The 22,725-nt window shown below is 52.6% G+C and overlaps 1 long non-coding RNA gene across 1 annotated transcript; it reads right to left on the reverse strand.

Moving 5' to 3' along the window:
- Nucleotides 1-314: 314 nt before the first annotated feature.
- Nucleotides 315-14,925, reverse strand: LOC132243411 (uncharacterized). The gene is made up of 4 exons (XR_009454984.1): nucleotides 14,529-14,925; nucleotides 14,070-14,257; nucleotides 11,575-11,750; nucleotides 315-4,973 (listed from the first exon to the last, which is right to left on the reverse strand). It is a non-coding gene; the product is annotated as an uncharacterized LOC132243411 (long non-coding RNA).
- Nucleotides 14,926-22,725: the final 7,800 nt, after the last annotated feature.

The raw sequence follows: 22,725 nt of genomic DNA on the forward strand, positions 1-22,725 counted from the left end.
TGTATTTGCAGTAAACGCATCGACCCCTTATTATATAGATTGGGGAAGCTGTACGCCCATTCGTTTTGGGAATCAGGGGCCGCTACCAAGTGCCAATATTTGGAAAAAGAGGCAGGGATGTCCCCTACCCTGTCCCTCCGGGCACGCACCGCAGCCACGCAGGCACGGCCCCAGTACGCATGCGAAGTAGAACACTAGCTCCCAATCCAATGCCCAAAAGCAGCCATAAGCATGCATGCGCACGTGTGTACGGGTGACCACCGCTTTGTCCCATGGCTTGCCAAAAGAATTGCGAACGTGCCAGGCTGACAGGCTGATCAGCTGAAAACCGAATTTATCGATAGAGCTGGTTAATACATATGCGCAGTGGCGGCAGTGAAAATACATCGATCGCCGATATTGTCGGTTCACACGTGTCTTCGGAATCAGGGCGGTGCCAAGAAAGGTAGTCATTGTTGGGTTTCCATGGTTACAGCGGTAATGATGACAGGACGAGCATCGAAACGATCACGGTGCCAGTCCCGATGCGCATGCGGAGTAAGCCTGATCGATGGTGTCCAATTCTCGCGGGAAGACGAAGGGTCAGAAATGCCCCGCTTTACCCCTCTCTGTCAATTGGGGCCAGAGCTGCAGCTGCACGGGTTGCGAAGCCCGTGTGCGGGAATGCGACCTGAGTGTTGAAGCCATTTCTCGGGGCGGGGCAGTGCGAGCACCAGTCCAAAGCTGGTTCGCAATCGTGGGACGAAAACATGGATGACCGACCATGATCACGCATGCGCAGACAGCACATGTCCTTTGCCCACGAGTGGGCGAATCAAGTACGCATGCGCACGGAGGTTATGGTCTGATTAGCAGAATACCGCATTCATCGATAATGGTGAGTTCGCATGCGCAGTGCTCGCCCTGCAAAGACATCGATCGCCCATTTTGCGGATTGCCGCATGCGTCTTGGAAATCAGGGCTCGGTGCTGAGTAGGAATTATTGGTGTTTTCGTCACCACGGCACTGACGACACAACCAGCGCCGAAACTATGAGGCGCGAGTCACAATGCGCATACGTAGTAGAAAATGAGCGCTACAGTTCCCTCTGGAACCAATACAAGGGGCAACGGGAAGGGGCCGCACGCTGACCTCGGCGCCGCTCGCTATGTGGGAAGTCGACTGCTGCGTTAAACCATCACTGGGGGACACCCAGCGCGCGTGTGTGCATAGCCGCCCCGCCCTCTCACTCCGGGCCCGCACCCGCAGCCAGCGGAGCGCGGGCAAACGGCCACGTCCTTAAACCATCACTGGGGAGACCAAGTGTGCATGCGCTGCAGCGCACAGCTGCCTTCCAGTTGGGACTGGCCATGAGCACGCATACGCACTTGGGAATTAGGCGGCACCACCTTTACTGTTCAACGGGCAAAGCAAGTGCGCATGTGCATGGCTGTTAGAGGCTGAACACTGAGAAGCGCGCATGCGTATCGCTTGGAGGCCAAACACATCAATTATCAGTATTGTGGATTAACGCATGCGTCCTGGTAATAGGGGGGCGCTGCCAAGTGCCGAACGTATTGAGGTTTTCATGGCTACCGAGGCAGGGACAACAGGGCTGACCTCTAAAATTATCGAGGCCCGAGTCCCAACGCGCATGCATACTGGGAACAAACGGAATAGGTTCCCCGCGTCCAGTCATTAATCGAGGGAGGACAGGGACGCTCCCTCCCGTCACTCCGGGCCTGCAACCGTCGCCGCGCGGAGCCGGTGTCCGGGAAAGCGGCCGGGTAATTAAAACAACGCTGGGGGGGGGGTCATTAAACCACTGCGCATGCGGAGTAGAGCTGTCGGATGACGAAAACGTCGATGAGCCGCCCTTTGCCCGCATGCGCACTTGGGTACGGGTGAGCACCGCGCTTGCCCATCAATTGGCAAGGCAAGTTCGCATGCGCATCACTGACAGGCGGATCAGCTGAACGCCGAATTTATGGATACTAGGTTAGCGCGCTTGCGCAGCGCCCGCAGTGGGACCTCGTCAGTCGCCGGCCCTGTGGCCTGGGCACTGCATCTTGCGGACCGCCTTGAACAGGAGACCGTGGCCGAGGCGGGAGGATGGCCCCGGCCACCCTGGGTGTCCCGCTTCGTCCGTTCCCAGCCCCGTGCTCGACCGCTGCTCCCGCCGGCCGCCCACGGTTTGGCGGGCGGAAGACCAGCCCGGGGGTGAGGTTCTTGCGGCGCCCGGAGGCACTGGCGTTTCCAGAGCTGGTCCCGTCGTCCGCCTGCAGGTCTCCGTCCAACCGCCCTCCCCCACGCGTTGGTTTCGTGGAAAACTCGGCTGCAAATTAGACAGTTGCTCGTTTCCACTTCTCTGAGCCCCTTGCACGTCAGACGCGCGTGTCCAACCGATTCTCAGACTTTGTAGTTCATCAAGGGAAATTGTCCTCAGTGGCCACTCACTGGGCTTCACATGTATCATGTTATCAAACCTCTCTTGGAATCGGTGCACAGGTCGTGATATATCTTTGATCCAAAACTACCTGGGAAAGGTCTTTTTGGGGAGACTGGGCGGGAGAAAGGTGGAAGGAGGGAGAGTTAAAAGTGAAATGTGATGTGCCAGGGATACAGGCACACCCTTACAACTTGGAGGCCGGAGAGGACAAGTTGTGGCAGTGAAATGTCCTGCAATGCAGGTAGCCAAGGAATGGCATGGGATGCAGGAGTGTTGGTGCAGAACTCAATAATTTAATATCCTATTTCCTTCCTAGCTTTTCACACTGTCTCAAACCCCCCCTCTTTGGCACGGACCACAGTGTCACCCTGCACCATAAATCTAAACCCACTGGGAATGGACAAGACTCCTTCCTTTCTGTTGCAAAAAATCCCTTTCCCAACGCTCGGCTGAAGTTCTCTTCTTTAGTTTCATCCCATTGCTCTTCTGCGTCATGATACTCCCGAGCAAGTTATGACCTCAGGACGACTTAGGGCAGGGGTTGTCAACCAGTACTTGGGAAGCCCCCAGGGGGCACGTGGCAGCAGAGCGGAGAAGCTGGGGGCACTTCCAGTTTCACCGGCAGCGCATCTGATTTTGCCACCAGAGCATCTTGTTTCGCAGAGGTGGACTCCCCCCTCCTCGATCTTGCGGGGGTACCTAAACCAAAAAAGGTTGAAAGCCCCTCCCTTAGGGTATATTGTGCAGTAATTAGCATCCCCAGACACAGGACATCCCTTTGGTGACAGGCAGGCCCCCCTGCCAATCAGCAGAGAGGGGTGGGCCTGACACCTTAGCCAACCAGCAGCAAGGGGTGGGGCCACTCCATTCCTCCTGGCTGTGCACTGCCCTACCCCCTGGGCACAGCCCACAGAATTGTGAGGGCAAATAATATTAACATGTAAATTTCCACCAACTAACTAAAAAACGGGACTTTTTGCCATCCACTCCTCATTCAGAAACCAAGAGGAGACACAGGGTTTAAAACAGGATAGTTCAGTAGAAAACAGGACCAATGGCCACCCTAAATACAGTGCCTATAAATATTCCACTCTCAACTAGCTCGAACTGGAAGAACTACCACTTACAGTTTTGAAGCTAGCACAGGGCATCTGCACTCGCATTTCCATACTTACCTGGCAGCGGAAATACCATGACCACTAAGGCGGTTTTCCTAGTTGCTCAGGATAACCGCTTTTCTGGCATGGGGTAGAACCTGCGGAGGTAAAATGTAGTTAATTTCCTATGTTCATTTCCTGAGGGAAGATCTTGGCTTTATGCCCACTTTTAGCAAAATGGGAGACTCCTCTCTAGCTTGCTCCTGCAGCCACAGGGTTGAGGATGAGCGAAACTTAGGGGCATCTGAACCCCAAGCCTCTGAGCTAGGTCCTGCACATAGTATGCCCGCCAAATGATTTGGAAGCATCTGAAGCCCCAGGTGGGGGTGGAGGATGTCTGCTGGTAGTAGGGTCACATGTGGTTCTTGAATGACTCATGGATTTGGAATTAATCTGGCTTGGGGGACAAAAAAATTACTAAAAATCAATCAATAAATATATATTTTTGTAAAAAAATCTTCACTTGCATTTCCGTGCAGCACGAGGCTGACTTCATTCCGACTCTAGAGCTCAAGAACAAAAAAACCCATGCCATTTATAGACTACTGCATCTCCCCATCAGTAAGTATTTCACCTACATAGACATGTTTTGTTTCATCATGCAAACTACATTAGTATCTTGCATCACACAATTAGTAGTTTCACCAACTCCCAATTCACAAAAGCTCTGTAGCAAGGTCTCCCTCAACTGACCCATTGCTTTTAGCAGTTATGATACTGGACACTTTGTAAAACAGGTCTTAAAACTGACTTCACGTTTGCCTTGTATTTGACAGTGCACCTTGCTTGCTCCTTTTATTTGCACACCTACTTGGAGAACATGCCAGTCCAAGTCCCATTCCTGCAATTTGTGCTGCTAGCACAGGTTTGTTCGCTAGAAAGTGACTGCTTTGACATTTCCTCTGGAAGTAATCACAGCCATCTTGCCTAAAGCACATCACTTTGTAGGATTAGCAATACATATAAGGAATGAAGTTACCATCACCCGCTGCAGAAGTGGACAGTTACTCAGCCAAGAGATGTGACCATCACCCTAGACTCAGGTCTGTAAGGCTGACTGGCTCATGTTCCAAGCAACACTTGTCCTCACCCTTGTGGTCCTTTAAGCTCCTGGTCTCAAGGACTGTTGACACAGCCATGTCATGTCATGCCAGTTTCAGACTCAACATCTTCCACGGACAGTCTTTCAGAGATGTCCAACTGTGTTGTTTCATCTAGCTCCTGACTGGACCTCTGTCCTGAGGATGATGCTTCCGGCAACTGGGATGGCTCAGTGGAGTTCTGCATCTGCTCAGAACTGCCAGACACCACAGAGCCCCATGCACTGTTGCCTCCATAGATGCAGCATAGCTAAGAGAAAGTGCCATTTCATCCTGAGCAATTGGTATCTGAAAGGGATTTAAAGGTCAAACAAGGAAGCCATTAGTTAAAGTCACATTTACAACTTCTCTCTCATAAGGTTACCTCTTCCCCTACCTGTTTTTAGACAGCAAAGATGTTTTTTCTTTTGTTTTGGGACAAGATGTAAGGTTGCGCCCCAAATGGTTAAACTGCCCCTTGAGAGCAAAATCAACTGCAACTCATGAGGCTTGGGATTTTTGGAGGGAGACTTCACAGACTCTTAAGGAGTTTCCTTTACATGTGTCCTAGACCTAAGAGTCTCTGCAGGATGGAACATGTCATTATACACAGTCCTCAGGCAGTTCTTTAGCAGAGCTCCCAAACTACTAGTTAACTTGGAAACTCCTGTTATAATCAATGTGCTGCGTTTAGTCGGGGCTTTCTTGACAGATTTGTTGTTTATTTTCGTCAACTGCCTGATCACTGTCTCTGCCACATGATCCAAGCCACTGGACATATGACTCTCCCCTATTCACAAAAAGGCACCCCTGAGCAGACAAGCCACTGGCAGACCACAACTCCTTTTAACATGGAGCCAGATAAGAGTGGGTGGGTGGGTGGTTGCAAGTATTAATAAATTTTCCAACATTTATAAATAAGGGATATAATGCTAACTCCCCGGCAACATTCCAATTCTGATCACTTTATCTGGACGCTATCTCCTCCTTTCAGGCAGCTTCAGGTGCATATGGAATTCAGTTTCAATTCTGGTCCTGAACTCCCAACTAATTTCCGTCATACCCTGCTTAACAGAATATGTTCTAGCCAAGGGTGGAGAAGCAACTCACAAATACATAATTTGTGAAGCCCTCCAGGTTGAGATACCTTATGGATATTGAAGATCAGCAACAAGGAACTTAGAGTTGACAACAAGTTTAAGTACTCCATCCTAACCTTCTTCCTCCCTGCCCCCACCCCCCATCATGGTATTTTTAAGTATTGTTTGAAGCAAAGGATGGTAAGCAGAGAGACAGTTAGCCATGTTAGCTTCAGCTCAAGTAATTGGCTGAGTAGATAAGCACCCTATAAACTAACCAGACAGAGACAACATATACGTGCACACATGCATATGCATGTGTACACACAGAATTAGATAAAGTGAGCTTCATCCCATGATAGCCTTGTGCTCTGTGTGCGTGTATTTACACACATGCACACACTTTGGTTTGTCTATAAGGTACAAATCTACCCTGCCTTCTACAAAGGACCATGTTAATTAAATGAGCTTCTCCTACAGTGGATACAAAACGGCCAAGAAAATGAGTTATATTTTGCCACTGGTAATGGAGCTTCTTGCTACTAAGGAAGGTCTCATGTATCAAAGGACATATGGCTGCTGCTGGGTGAGGTATTGCTGGGACAGCTGCTCTCTGAAAGCACCATTGTTTTCTTCTCCATCACCTCTACTTTGGACAGAGATCCTGAAGGTGAATCTAGACCCAAGAAAGAAAGGCACAAAGTCAGCAGTAGGAGGGACAGGACCTGCCTGAGGTTGCCTGCCTTTGAGGCACAAATTTGCCCATTACAGGGAAGACTCTGGCACTCGGTCCATCAAAGCCTTTCCACCCAACAGTGCATAAAAGTGGGGAACCTTCTAGATCTTCATCAAACATGGAACAAGTCATGTAGCATCCCAGACACTGGTCGCAGTGCACACTGGTCTCCTACCTTGTCCTGTGGAATGTGTCAGTGTTCCCACCTGGAACTGAAGCTAGGGAATGCTACGAAGCCAAGATGGAAAGCATTTGGTTCTATTCAGTACATGACAGTACTCAGCGTTGTGCACCAACATAAGGAACACCTAAGTTCAGCATCAGCCTTACTTTAGAGATGAGGAAATGGAAGCAGAGAAACTGATTTCCCCAGAGTCATACAGGAAGCCAGTAGCAGAGCAAAAATTGTCAGAAGCAGAGGCCCTGGGTGCCAAGTGTACTATCCCAGTCACAGCATGATGCCAACAACAGAACAGCAACATCCCCCAGTGCCAATAATCCCATTCCCACACCACAGGCTGCAGGCACCCCTCTCATTATCTATATGACGAGCACATTTGCAGGGACTGCTGCATTTGACAGCTACAGAAGCTAACCACATGCTATAGGACTAAGCCTAGTGAAATTAAGAGCTGCTTTATTCTCTTACTACAGATGCCAGCAACGTGTCTAAGAGTTGCATACTAATCAGACCGTACCCAGCTTGCAGTCCACTTTGGGCCTGGACTGAATGATGGTGACAGTGGTCACAACAGTACCATCAGGCATGATGGTACGGTCTATCTCAATCTTCTTGGTGGAAGTGATGCTGGTGCAGAGCGATGCAGTATGCTGGGTACTCAAGGATGCAGGGGACTGTTGGTAGAAAAACTTCGAGAAGAGGATACAAAGGAGTCATGCTGAGCCACCATCTGACCACTACCCAGGTACAAAGGCATTGGCTGGGATGTACAGGCCCCTCATAAGTCACAACAAAAGAAAATCCTACTGAGGTCTTCAGAGGTTTGGGTTAGACATGGTGTAGTAATGAAGATGCATACTACATGACGTTTTATTGCCCATCCCCAGGAGTGACATGATTTTCTTCCTCAGCCTTAGTCACAGAAGCAGCTTCTGCTAAGCCTGCACTTTCTACATCTACCCAGAGTGAGCAGGGGGGCCCTAGACCCAAGTGCTGAAGGCCTACCTAGCATCACTGTTTAAGAGGCAACACCTATCCAGTGGGTCCATCAGGCCAGGAAGACAGAGGTCTCCAGTCACAAAGACCAGGCAGCCAGCACTGATCATTTCTCCTCCTTTAGTTACCAAATTTACCCAAATCCAAGGTAACTTTGACCTTAACCCCCCACCCCCTAGTAATTAGATTCTACACATGGAAATGTATAATGTTGTTATAATTTACCAGGTACAGAATCTAATTACTGGAGGGTTGTCTCCCTATACCTACCCCCTGCCTCCCACCCTACCCCATTCCCCTGTGGTAGTATGCCTGTGCCCCTGCCACCTGCCCTCCACACCTCATAGAGCCCAAACCCCTCATTCTCCCTGCTGTCTGCCCCACATCATTTACCCTCAGTTGAGGACTCTAGACCACACCAAGGTAGGGAGCAGTGGGGAGCTGCAGCAGCAGCTCCAGCCCAGACCGTGGCCCTGACACAGATTTGGAGCTAGGGTTGCCACCGCCTCCACTGGCAGGCCAGAGCAGGACCAGAACTGCATCTAAGCAGTGGCAGCAGCTGTGACTGTGGCTCTAAGCCCAAACCAAACCTGGGTCAGGGTCAGAATCAGAATCGGAGCCGGAGCTGGAGCAGCTGCCTGCCCCCGACTTTTACTCAAATCTAAGACGCCCCCATCCCCTGCTGCAAGATTGAATGGACAAAACAAACCAAACCAAAAGTCCTGTATTGGATTTGAGCAAATATATTGCTCTTACAGGAGGTTCAGGAGACGGGAAAGAGCAGTGCCCTATTTTCACCTCTAGTGATGCTGTTACTGCCACTACAGCTTCCCAGAACCTCCCATGTCACAACCCAAATTCCACCTCCTTACAAGGAGGTTCACCTATTGCAACTCTTCCAGGGCAGGCACTTCACAGACTTTCCTAAGCCATAAACTTACCTCCAACATAAGGGTAGCAACAGGTGCCACTGAGTGTCCCACACCTGGGGTCAGTGAAAAGGCCTGCTTCCCAGAAGGCTGCTTGCTAAGGAAGTTAAGGAAGACTATGACATGTCCAAGCAGCAGATCTGTGGCAGGGGAGAACAAGCATAAGCCACATGCCTCCAAAACCTTTTTAATCTCTGGGGATTCAACTTCCTGCTCCAACAAGGAACAGCTCCACAGCTGCAGCAGGCCATCTCCCATCACTGCAGAAGTCAATGGGACCATTCTGCATGTGCTTGAGCCATGAATGAACTGTGCACCCCCAGTTCTGGAGATAAGAGTTCTGCAGGTTCCCTCAGACTTGGGTCTTGCACTCAAGAATGAACCTTGAGCAGCTGAGCAGGCGCCTGGCAGCACTGCATCACACTCACCTGCCCTCCAGAACACATCCCTTCTTCAGTCTTTATTTGCAACCAGAATGTTTTGCCATGGACAGCTTCCAGGTATCAAGAGAAATTAGTAAAGAAAACATCTGCCCCACAACCCAGCTGGCAGAGGTCACATCTGAAAACTGTCAGAGCTTTCACTACATCTAAATCCCAATTGTGGCAGAAATGCCACCGTTGGTGCCCCTCTCCAGAGACCTGTCTCAGCCAGCCTGGGAGGCTGGTGTTTCATTCCTCAGGGTGGGGATCTCCCACCTTGTCTGCATGACAAAAGCCTGGCGCCTGGGAGGCGAGGCTCTGGTCACCTGGGCAGGGGGGAAAGACCCGGCCCTGCGCGGGCCCAGGTAGCCAGGGATGCTGGGGAGATGGGTCGGCTTGTGGCCAGTATTGGCAGCTTCGATTGGACCGGGCTGCTGAGGTCAGAGAGGTTATTTAAGGGCTCGGTCCAAGAAGAAGGGGCAGTCAGCCATTAGCCATGCGGTCATCCAGGTGAATCTGAGCCTGGCTCTCTCCTCATCACCGCATGCTCCAAGAGTGCACTGCCTCCAGAGGATACAACAACTACCTCTGGACGACGCGAGTGAGTAAGCTACTCGAGATCCGATTAGATATTTAGCTTCAGTAACTCAGATGCGTTTAAACGGCTACCTCAGCCACCCTGGTTTGCTCTATGGATTCCTTTGATATTCCTGTAAGATTTCTATGATACTGCTCTACCTTTTACCCTGTTTTCACCCTACCCCCTGTCATCAATACAGTTCTCCTTTGTGACCGGTGTGGGAGACTTATTGAGGGGTGGGTCTAAATTATGCCGAGGAGGCCCCTTAGGTCTGTGGACTAAAGGAGACTTTCCTAATAAGCCCCGGACTTGGGAAGTGCCCCAAGTGCTTGTATTGGGTCTAGCACCCATTGGACGATCAGGCCTGTGTTTTCCAAGGTGCGCAGAGCCAGAAGTGAGTCCAGAGCCTTGGATGGTGGCAGCGGGACCCCAGGCTAGCGGGGGTGCTCCAGGGAAGGGGTCGGCCGGACGGGAGGCACCCCAGGGAGGCACTCGGAGCCTGGAAGGTGGTCGGGTGCGGGGAGGTGGGCGGCTCAACGCAGGAGCGCCCCCTACTGGCCCGCCACACCAATGAAGCATGTTTTCCAGAGTTTGTAACCCACATAGCATTTCAGTAGGGTACGAGATCCACAGACTGAAACAGAGCAGCTCAGGTCTCCCTGCCATCCCAGGAGGACTACATGACCCTAACCCTTATAAGAATTTCAGGAGGCCATTAGTGACATTGGGAAAGCCTATTCAACTCCACGGCTCTTCCCTGTGGGTTACATATTTACTTTCACCCCCGCTGGGGATCTTTAACACTTGGAGCTTTAACTCTTTACTTTGTGGCCCCAGATCCCTGCCAAGATAGAAGCACTGGATTAGGCACTCCCACATTCTACTCCTCCCCTCCTGCCAACACTATTGCTAAATCATCTCTACACATTTTCTAGATTCTGTTTCAGGGTGGTTGTAGATGGGAGAGGGGGATGGGGAATGAGGGACTCGAGCTCCCAGTACAGTGGACTTACAGAGCTACAGTCAGTCTGTGGAGAGGTGGAGATGGTAGGAGAGGGAAGTGGTGCTTGTACAACACAGTAATTTTTGGAGGTCAGGATCTAAATGCATAGCTGTAGGCAAAGTAGGGCAGAAGAGGACATGGAGAAGTTCTGCATATCCAAAAACTGGGGTGCATTTTAACAACTGCATTGGAGCCAAGCATATGCATGGATGGGATAGATGGACAGGTAGAAAATACAAACTTGTCTCAATGTAGCGGTGCTTCCTGAACAACAGGTTTTTCATTTCTTTTTCCTCTTTAAAAATGAATATTTGGTGCTTTGCAAGGTGTTCTCTAGAGGTTTCAGCATCAACCCAGAAGCAAACGGTCCTTCTCGAGGGCCCACATGCACCCCCTTAGACCACCTTGAGCATATACAGGGGACAGGGTGGCTAAGCAGGTGGGAGGAGGACAGAAAAGATGCACTGGGACAAACAGCTTCAAGCTGAGAGAAATAAAGAGCATGGGGAGAAGGAAAGCTCTTCCCCACACCCCTCGCAACTCTCCAATGGCAGCTAGGAAATATTGGTGCAGCCCCGCTGCAGACTGGGATGGGACAAAGGGTTTCATGGGAGGCCTTCACAGGTAAGGCAAGTCAGAGGCTGACAGAGACACTAGGGTCACAGGCCCTGTGGTGTTGGCCACAGAAGGATGACAGGCTAATACGTGCTGAAGCTGGCAGAGGTCCAAGTGCTCAACACCTAATCCGGGCACAGGGAGGTACACCAGGAAGTCGCTGGGTCTGGGCCATTGGTTTCAGCCTAGCCCAGAGCCAGGCCATTGCTTTTGCAAGGCACCCTAGTAGGTCGGAGGCAAGAGCTTCAGTCACTGCAGTTGGTACCTTTGGACTCGTGCAAGCAAATGACGTGCATCGAGTCAGAAGCCGAGGCAACCACTGGAGCACTATGCTCCCCGAGCGTGTCAAAAGCAGAAACACACACTCACCTGTTGCAAGAGCTGCCTCAGATGTTTCCGAGAGACTGGTGCAGGCCCCAAAAGCCGGTTTCTCAGCAGCCTGCAGTCACCCGCTGCAGATGTGTCAGCTGTTGAGGCCCTTCTACCCCAGGCCTACACCTCCTCACTGGTAAGTTGGTTCCAAGCACAGGTGCACAAGGACTAGCCTGTAAGAAAGGGCAGACCCATATCAGACAGTTTCACGCTAGGTAAAACACTCACCCTGTTAACCACAACACGGATGAGAGTAAGAAGACCCTGCTGCCAGCCTCGGCCATTTTCAAGGCACCTGGGCTAACCTGTACAAGCACTGCTAAGCACAAGGCCCAAGCCTTGCTCTACATGACCGCAGTATGAGCCTTTGCAGATGTGACGACTAAGTTGGTCAGCAAGTAAAGGAAACCATGAAATCATTAAACAAAGCACCAGGCCTAAAAGGAGCGAAGAGAAGTCTATACATTAAATAATCCATATATGCTATATCATAGTTTTATCTTGAAGTAGTAGTGGTAGCAACTGATGCAACTATACGTACATCTATAAATATTGGCACAGGCTGAAGGGAAATGTGGAAAACTCAGCAAATTCAAGAAGACCTGCTGCCAGTGTGTGTGGCACCCTCCTCCCACCTCCTGGGTCTCCCCAGCCAATACAGGTAAGAACTGATGTTGTGCGGTTATGGATAGCCAGATACACTTTGGAATAAATGTCTGTTCTCCTGTTTCAAGGTGCAGACAAATAAAAGTTGGGGCTATAGACTTGCTTCTGCCTCTTATCAGAAGCCTACCCACAAGGTTACCTGTAATCTAGGTAACTGGAGGCAGGGGTGACGAGAGGGAGTGGGTTACAGGGAGATTGCTTCCGCGTAGGCCATAGACTCTGTTGCGCTTAGAAAGTGGGTTTTTAAACCTAGTGCCCCAAGAATTGACACAACACCCAGTTATCAATACCAGAAAGGTTTTAATAACAATACCACAAGCAAGCTTATAAAACCAAATGACAAAAAGACTCCTTCCCAAAATAAAATGAGCTGCTCCACAAAGTCCTAGTGCATATTTAGCAGCAATAGTGTTCTCTCACCAGTGCTGCCAAAGGAAGTTGATCCTGTCTTGCAGCTTTCACCAAGCAGGAGCCGTTGCTGGTTAAGGTGGGTGTGATGTACCAGTGCTCTCCCTCTGCTTCTCCTGGAGTGCACATTTTGCTGGCAAATTCTGTTAGTTCTTATACTATTTAATTGTACAACTTCAAGGCATTTTTCCTTGATAGTTGGCCAATTAGAGTCCAAACAAACAGGAAAGAAAAGGTGTTGATCATCATATCATAACTATTAATTGCCTGGCTCCTGTTCTTGCATTGTCCAGGTGTAAAAGTTGTGCGTTTCTGCAGACCATGTAATTGTAGGTCAATTTACATGTGATGGGCCTGAGCAGTCAGACTGGATACTTAGAGGTGTCGCCAAACCTGTCTCAGGGTATTTCTATATCAATCGGGCACATTTGCAGTAGCTTGTACAAGTGATGGTTTGTTTTTCAAACTCCAGACATACAATGAATGGTTCAGACATTTTTAACACCCTATACCTTAGGGTGTTTGCTGAGGGAAGTGTTTGTCACGTACAGGACATCTGTTCTGTATTTTTTTTTTTTTTTTTACAAGTTTCTCCGAAGATGCATATTTAGCCTTCTCTTTCCTTGAGGGCTATGGACACAAGTTCCAGCTTGTCCAGAGCAGGTGCAGAGTGGGCTGGGATGTGCACTGTTGGCAGTAGGGGGAGGAGTCGTAGGGTACACGGGCTCTCTCAGGGTTGATGGCGCTGACCAACCCACTGCACCTCCCCAGAACCACCTCAGTGGCCCAGAGGCTCAAACAGTTGATAGCCCCTGGCTTATATCAACATCCAGCATATACAGAAGACACAGGGAGCGCAGACAGAGAAAGACGAAAAGGCGGAACTGAAACAGATAGACACCTTAAAACTTATATAAGCAAAGAGCAGAGGACGAGGAAGCATTCTCTCCACTCCCTTGCAACTCCCTAAGGGAAGCTGGGAAACAGTGGTGCAGGTCTGCTGCAGACTGGGAAAGGACAAGGAATTTCATGGGAAGCCTTCAGAAGAAGGATGAGACTAGGAGAGGCTGGCAGAGGCTGGCAGGTAGGACAGGGTCGCAGGGGCTGGATACTGGGCACATAAGGATGAGTGGCTAACGAGGGCCTACGTTTGCAGAGATCAAAGTTCTCAACACCTCACCCAGGCACAGGGAAGGAGAATACAAAGTCTGTGGGGTCTGGCCCCCCAGATCCTGCAAGCCATGGGGCAGGCCATTACTTTTGGAGGGTGCAACCAGCAGTTAGAGGCAAGCGCTGCAGTCACTGGAGGTGTTATCCTTGGAGCAGGGCATGTGAATGATGTGCGCCCAGGCAGAAGCCCAGGCAACTGCTGGTGCGTTTTGTCTGCCGAGCGTGTCAAAGCAGAAACACGTACTCACCTGTTACCCGTGGTGCCCTGGCTGTTTCCGAGGGACCGCTGCAGGCCCCGCACGCACACCTGAGTGCCCAGAATGGCCCTTGCAGGCATGACAGGTCCCGGGGGCCCTTCTGCCCCAAGTCCTGCTTCTGTCATGCTGCAGCTCGTCATTGACACGCTGGCTCCAAGGACGGGTGCACGAGGAGGAGCCTGCAAGAAAGGGCAGACCCACGATAGATAGCTTCACTTCAGTGAAATGGCACGCACCGTTAACGGCACCACAGTGGATCAGATGACCACCATGGGCTGACCCAGCACATTTCCACTAAGAGTCTCTAAATCAACGCACAAATACCACCGCTTATCTACACAACCTGCACTGGAGTAGGACATGTGGGTTACGTGCCTTCAGGCAGAAGCCTAGGCAACTGCTGGTGCGTGCTGTTTGCTGACCATGTCAGAGGCAGAATCGCGTACTCACCTGTCACCATCTACACAGATTCCTACAAAACAGTTGGTCGGGCAGAGGCGGGCGACGGCACCGCGCGCGCACCCGCCCGCAGCTCTGGCCGGGCAGCCAGGAGGGCCACGCCCGGCGCTTCGGCCTGCTCCGCCCCGGGCTCCTCGGGGACGGCCCCGAGCCCCGCGCCGGGCGCTCCCTGCCCGCGCGCCTCGCTCACACGTGGTCGCCACCAGCGCCGCGCCGGGCGCTCCCGCCGTGGGGAGCGCGATCTGCCGCAGCTCTCGCGGGCCGCCCGGTGTCCGGGGCGGCGGCGGCACGTGGGCTCCGGGCACCGCGGACCAGTCAGGCGCACGCGGACAGCTGAGCCGGGCCGCTGACGGGGGAGTCGGACCAATCGGCGCACAGAAGCCCGCACACCACCGTCCAGTCGCCTGGAGCCTCCTGAGCCCGCCTCCTACGGCAGGAACCAATCAGAACGAAGAAGGGCGGAGCTGCCCTGATCCCGCCCATGCCGCCACCCCACCCAATCGCCGCGTGCCTACATACGGCCAATGGAAACGCGAGGCTCGGATGCCGGCCCTGCCGCGCTCTCGCGGGCGGGGAGTCCTGGCCCGGGCGTCGCGAACCCGCCCGGCCCCGGCCGCGGGCACTGCTCCGGTAACGGCCCGAGCGAGCGAGGCTGTTTTTCTTCTTCTGTCTCTGCCTTTATCTCCCGGCTGCCGGAGCTACAGGTGCGCAGCCGGAGCCGGGTTTTCTCTCTCTGCCCCCATCCCTTGGCTGAGAAGCCCAGCACGGCAGCTCGAAGCCGATTATTTACGGGTAGGCCGTACGTCCACGCTGCAATGCCCGCTGAGCACAGGAGCGCGGCACTCAGTTGGGTTCTATTTTCTCTGGCTTTCTCCTGGCTGCGATGCCCAGTTTGCGGCACCGGAGGGCGGCACCGAGCCCCCGAGTTCCCTGCCCGTGTCTCCGGGCTCCAAGCCCCGGGCCAGGCCCAGGCGGCAGCGCGGAGCGGCTCCGCACCCGGCTTTTTCTCCGCCTTCACCTGCTGCGTCAACGCCCCGACCGGACCACGGGAGGGCAGCACCGAGCAGCGGGCTCTCCTCCAGTCATCGACACCGCTCCTCGGGGCTGCAGTGCTCGGAGCGAACCACACGAGGGCAGCACTGAGCCGGGTTTTTTTCATACAGTGTGGATGCAAATGACGCCTGTTACGATGTGCTAACTACAGACACCGGTATGCGGTGAAATGCAAAGATAACAGATGAACAGCTATGTTACTATCGCCACGGATGGAGACAGAGAGAGAGGTAGTAATAGGATCGCTGTGTTAATTATGGTGTGTATTACACACGCACAGACACTATCTCCATGTCGGTATACACACATCCTTATTTGATACATTTCTGTACAATTAAAGTGTGTCATACTAAGTATGCAATGAATAGCATTGTCACCTCAGCCCCCTGTTCTCCATATACTGTTTTACACCAAAGATCCCAAACTCTCCCCTTGAATTAAACTGATATCCAGTAGTGCTTCCTGAACAACAGGTTTTCCTCCTACCTCGCCTCTTCCTCGCTGCTTCCCCATCCACTTCTTCCGAAGCCTGCAAGAACAGAGGCCGAGAGCAGCTGTAAGTGAACACAGGCAGAGCACACATCTAGTGACTTGAACTTCTAATACACACAGTCTCCTCTGGAAACCTGTAACCTTCCCCACAACCCATGGGCAATACCTCTGGCCAACCTCAAAGTAGGCTCAGATGAGCAGAAATAAAGGCAGGAACCCTGGACCCTGCTCCCAAACCAGGGGCACAGGAAATCCCACCATCCCAAACCTCCCGAATCCCCAGGTGTACAATTTAGCGATGGACCCCAAGGAGCAGACGCTCCCCGTGTCAAAATTCACTTACCTTTGCCTCCTGTTAGGCTGGCCTGGTTTTCTTCCCTCATGGTCAGGTCATTGCTATTCGCCTGCCGCCTTGTCTGCTTGTCCTTCCGGGGGTGATGTGCATTGACCATCAAAGGGGACCCGCTTTGCAGGATTCCAGACCGGCCACCTGAGGCTGCAGCCCCATCTCTGACATTTGAGTCCCTGAGAGCCAAGCCTAGCAACACCTGCCACTAATTCCTTTTCCGCAAGGGTGATCCTTTTCAGCATCCTGGGTGACCAGCTCGTAGGCACTCAGCCTGCAGTGGTCACAAGAGAACCACCACAGACATTGAAGAGGGCAGAAGATGGACATGAAATGACAGGAGAGAAACAGCGCAGTGGGGAAGGATGAACTTGGAGGTGAAAGACGCCAGGCACCAAGGAGGTGGCTGGCAGATCAATTTTATTAAATAGCGGGCCAGCTCACGCCTGCTTTCCTTTTTTCTTCTCTGCTTCTTTCTGGCGGCAACCAATGTGAGGCACCCTGTTTCCCCGTGATTCGTAGCTGACACTTCAGGCGGTCGGTCCAACCAGACAGCAAAGACAAGCGACGCCTCCCACTAACCCCCTTTCAGCAAGGGATTCAGTATCCTGGGTGCTCAACTCGGAGGCACTCAGCACGCAGTGGTCACAAGAGAACTGCTGCAGCAATGAAAGAGGGTAGCGGGCGGGGGAACTTGGACATGGAATGACAGGACAGGAGAGGAGAAACAGTGCAGCAGGAAGGATGAACTTGGAAGTGAAAGATGCCAGGTACCGAGGAAGTGCCAACCCCATCAGTTCCATTAGTCTCGTGTTTCCCCGATGGCCTTGAGGGCACAAGCCCCCTCAGGCAACCATCAGTGCTTGACCGCCCATAGAGCTAGGCAGCACCACACCGTAGCTCGGGCTTGGGGGTGTGGAAGACTGTCAGTGCTTGACCCTTTTGCGAGCAGGGCAGCACCACACCGCAGCTCGGCAAGATGACCCCGAGAGCAGACAGTGGCGACCTCCCGGCCTTTTCCTGCTGCAGCCCCAAGTGGCGCCTTAAGGGAGGGCTGCGGACTGAGGCCTACGGACCTCACCTGCTGCCCTCCCGAATGGCGCCTTAAGGGAAAGAAATGAACCTTCCAAGCCCAACCGCTGCCCACCCCTGAGTCACCGATGCTTGACAGGAACTACGAGCCATGCAGCACCCACGTGGCTCGGGACCATCGCGCCCCACAGCCTGACACACCCAGAGACCCGGAGAGTGGCCCTAGGTCTCTAATGGCAGGCCAAGTGCTGAAAGGGCATGGTGAGCCAGGCAACACTGGCTCAGGCACTCAGACAACTACACGGCGCTCGGGGACCCGCGGTTCGGCCTCACCTTGTCCGCTCGAACCATCTGGGCCTTCTGGGCGCCGCCATGTGCGCCTTTTCGGGGGTGTACGGTCCTCATCATGTCCCCACACTTGGGGGGGGGCGGGGAAACACCTTGGCAGGGTCCTTGTCCCTGCTTTCCCTGCAGCAGGGTGGTGGTGCCCTGGAGCCACACGCCTTACAGTGTGGGGGCAGGGCAGGGTAGGGCTCGCTGTGGAGCTGGAGGAGCAGGCGAGACGAGCCCTCTTGCGGGATGGTTTGTGTGGAGAGAGCAGGGATTTGGACTAGATGACCCCAAGCGAGATCCCCTTCACTTCAGCCGACTCCAGGATTTACATGGAGGGGAACGCGGGAGCAGGGTTACAGACGGACCGGATTGTCCCTGGGGGCGGCTGGATTCTAGTCCTGGCTCTATCTGCCTTTGGGAAACCGGGTCCCTTCTCTCTCCCGTCCTCTCCCCGTCACCAGGTCAGGGAACGCCTGGTTCAGGCACTGCACCAGCTTTGAATGCACAGGGCTGCACCTTCACGCCTCCCGCCCCACTTGGCCCCGCCCCTTCTCCACGCCGGGTGTCACTTGCCGCAGCACGGGCGGGAAACGCGGAGCCTGAGCCCCCCGCTGCGCCCCAGGTGCGGCACCGCCTGCAGCTGCTACTGCCCGCCCCGCCCCAGGCCACGAGTCCGGCCAGGCAGCGCGTCCTTCTCCTTCGCCCCACTCAGCCCCGCCGCAACAGCACCAGTTTGTTGCACAAGAAAGAGACCATCCTGCCCCCGGATTTACCAAGTGAACACCTCACTGGTTTTCCACACCGCTCTCACCCTATTTCCACACTTCTTTCACAAAAAGTTCCTATATCACTGCACATAATCACCCACTGCTGTTACACGCACAGTTCCCAAATCAGCACACTGCTTCCCACAACCCAGCACCATGTCCGCACACACATTTCTACACCAAGTTCCCACAGGAGAGCACAAAGTCTCCTCTTTTCACAGAAAAAAATCCCCATATTTCCACTCAACATTACTGAATCCCCACATTGCACACATGACCACGAATACATTCCCAAATCACCGCAGAATCAGCACACAATCTTGCATGTGAAAAGAAGTCACCATCTCACGACACCATTTTCCACAGAAGTATCACTATATTTCCACAGACACTTGCACAAGAAGTTGGGGGGGGGGAGCAATAATCAATTTTCCCCACAGAAATATCATATTTCCCCCCAAAAGCTCCCAAATCACCACAAACAAATCAACACAATTGTCCTCACAAAACACTCACCACAGTCCCACACTGTTTCCAAGGCATCATACTATGTTCCAACTGAGAAAAGATGTTTTCTGGGGTTTTTTTATGATTAGAAATTGTGTTTATTGAAGCATTTGTGTTTGCATTCTTCAAGCACTCTCCACTCCAGCATGGGAGTCTCCCCGTGTCCTCCCTGGTCCCTGAGGTGTGCGCAGGTCTGTGCCCAGGGCGGTGCCGGGTGCTGCACTGGGGAGGTCCGGGGGGAGGGGGGCCAGTCTCAGCACTCACGCAGCCCTTCCCCCCGGCCCCGCTCGTTTCCAAAGACCTCTCCAATAACCGCGCTGACTGCCTCAGTGCTGGCGTCTGCCAGCTCTCATCACCCCCGGGAACTGTAACGAGCAGGGACACTCCCACCTGCAGGCATGGAGCTGTCAGGGGCACTGCAGCCTGGAGACCCTGGGGCATTCTTTCCATCCTACAGGGCGGGGAAGAGTATAGAAGAGCATTCAGGGAGATCAGGCAACAAGGGCTGGTGCCAGGGGCCTACTCAGGCCCCGGAAATGGCACTCGTGCATTCAAAGTGGTGCAGGCTGGCCTCAGAGGCCAGGCACCTGCTCTCGGTGCACACGCCTCTCCCCTCCGCCGGCAGGCGGCCCCGCACCTTGGCTAGAATCACTGCCTCCCAGTCCTGCCTGCACTAGCCCTTCACCTCAGTGGCCCTGAGCGGGGGTTCCTCGGCAGAGAAGCAGGCATCACAGCAGTGAGATGCAACTGCATGGGCCGCTGGGAGGACGGCCTCTACTCCGAGTGCCCGCACACCAACGACACCACCCGTGTGTTCTGCATCGCCCTGCTGGTGTGTGGGCACCGCACCAGGGAGGTCATAGGCCCTGCTTCTCCTCAGGGCAAAGCAGAAGCCTGAAAGCACGGTCCCTGGTTGGCAGGTGGAACAGTCATTGGAGGGGGCATTGCAGCATCCGTCCTTGGAGCTGGAGCATGTCTGCCACAATTCAACTGGGGATGGGCACGCGCCATGGCTCTTGGGCTCACGCCAACTGCTCACGCATCACCGTGTTGCCGCCCCCCACCTTCTGCTCCGCGGATGCCCATGAATGCCTCCAATGCCCTACCTCTGGCTCACCAGCTGCGCGTGGACATGGCCATAGCTGCCAACTTCTCTGACATGATGGATACCATCTACATGGCCCAGAACAGGGTGGTTCAAAAATCAATGTTTTGTTTAGTTTTTTAAATAAAAAAAAATCACCAATAAAATACTACATTTCTCATTTAAAAAATGACACTTACAATTACATCTCATCACTACATGCTAAACCTACACTTAGACTCATAAAAATGAATTACTGGCTCTGTCACAGTCACACACATTGAGTTACCTACCAATCAAACATGGGCATTCAATTCAGTTTTTCATCCCATGAAAATGGCTCTAGTTTGTCTGTCCAGCCTAACTACCGGCTCTTGCTTCTTTAAAGTTCTGGGCTTTCAGTTTCTGTTTCTCAGCAGACTAAAGTGACATGTATAAAGACACAGGCTGGATAGGAGTATTGTTGTTCTGTGCTTATGTGGCAGTGGAGCTTGGCCAAGCAGGGCAGAGGAGTTAGTTAAGACACTGCCATAAAGACAGAGAGACAATATAGGAAAGGACAGAGGCAGAGTAGGAAGGAACAGTGGAGTGGACTGGAAAGAAAAAGGGGAGACATTATTCAGTAGTACACACACAGCTTCCTATATTCCTGCACACATTTGCCGCAGAAAAACTGTCATGGCTTCTGGGCCTAAGAGAGACCCTATCTGGGAATATTTTGAAGAAATTCCTTCCCTGGGTAAAAAAGGAAAAGTGTCAAGTGGAAGAGGTGCAAGAAGGACATGCAGGGCCTAGTTGCAAGAATGAAACATCATAATGAAAAATGCTTATTGGGAGAAAGTGAAGTGGATGAAGATGTGGATATGTCTGAAGAACAATGTGGACCAACTCATTAGTAAATTAAATAATTCAATTTGCAATGCATCATTCTTCAAGACTCTCTTCATGCCTTTTAATACAAGTGTGATTTAACAAGGAAAATCCCAAGCTGTTTGCTATGTTCATAGAATCATAGAATCGTAGAAGTAGGGTTGGAAGGGACCTTGTAGATCTTCAGGTCCGACCCCCTGCCTGGTCAGGAGAGAAACTGGGCTCAAGTGACCCCAGGCAGGTAGGCATCAAGCCGCTTCTTAAAGACCCCCAGGGTAGGAGCCAGCACCACTTCCCTTGGAAGTTGGTTCCAGATCCTAGCCGCCCTGACTGTGAAGTAGTTCCTACGGATGTCTAACCTGAACCTACTCTCCAACAACTTGTGGCCATTATTTCTTGTTATCCTGGGGGGTGCTGGGGGAAACAGGGTCTCCCCCAAACCCTTCTGGTCCCCCCTAGTGAGTTTATCGATGGTCACAAGGTCCCCCCTCAGCCTTCTCTTGTGAAGGCTGACCAGGTTCAGGTCCCATAGCCTCTCATTGTAGGGTCTGCCCTGCTGTCCCCGGATCATGCAGGTGACCTCCTCTGGACACCCTCAATGTTGTCCACATCTCTCTTGAAGTGGGGCGCCCAGAACTGGACACAGTACTCCAGCTGTGGCCTGACCAGTGTCATGTAGAGGGGGAGGATCACCTCCTTGGCCCTACTTGAGATGCACCTGTGGATGCACGATAGGGTCCGGTTAGCCCTGCCGACCGTGACCTCGCATTGTCGGCCTGTGTTCATCTTGGAGTCAATGATGACTGCAAGATCCCTTTCTGCCTCCATGCTCTCAAGAAGGGAGTTTCCCATCTTATAAGTGTGTTGCCGGTTACTACTGCCCAAGTGCAGCACCCTGCACTTGTCCGTATTGAAACGCATCCTGTTTTTGTCAGCCCACCCCTGCAACCTGTCCAGGTCTTTCTGCAGTCTTTCCCTCCCTACTACTGTGCCCACCTCACCCCAGATTTTGGTATCATCAGCGAATTTGAACAGGTTGCTTTTCACCCCGTCGTCTAAATCTCTGCTAAAGAAATTGAACAGCGCAGGCCCAAGGACTGAGCCCTGGGGGACTCCGCTGCCCACTTTCCCCCAGGTCGAATATGACGCGTCCACCACCACCCTCTGAGTACGACCCTTCAGCCAATTAGCAATCCATCTGACCGTGTAGGCATCGATGCCACAGTAGCCTAGTTTTTTAATGAGGATGGGGTGAGAGACAGTGTCAAAGGCCTTGCTGAAGTCCACAAAGACTACATCCACGGCGACACCTGCATCCAATGCTTTAGTGACCTGATCGTAAAAGGCAATCAGGTTGGTCTGACATGACCTGCCCCTAACAAAACTGTGCTGGTTGCCCCTCAGCATCACCCCTGATGCTGGCCCATCACAGATGTGCTCCTTGATGATCTTCTCAAAGATTTTCCCCAGGATTGAGGTAAGACTGACGGGCCTGTAGTTGCCCAGGTCCTCCCTCCTCCCTTTCTTAAAGATGGGGACCACATTGGCTATCTTCCAATCATCTGGCACCTGGCCCGAGCACCACGAGCGCTCGTAAAGCCGTGCCAAGGGCCCTGCAATAACCCCTGCTAGCTCCCTCAACACCCTGGGGTGGAGAGCATCTGGACCTGCTGACTTGAACACGTCCAGCCCCTCCAGAAGCAC

This window comes from Alligator mississippiensis, chromosome 9 (genome assembly GCF_030867095.1).
Source record: "Alligator mississippiensis isolate rAllMis1 chromosome 9, rAllMis1, whole genome shotgun sequence".
Taxonomy (NCBI): domain Eukaryota; kingdom Metazoa; phylum Chordata; order Crocodylia; family Alligatoridae; genus Alligator; species Alligator mississippiensis.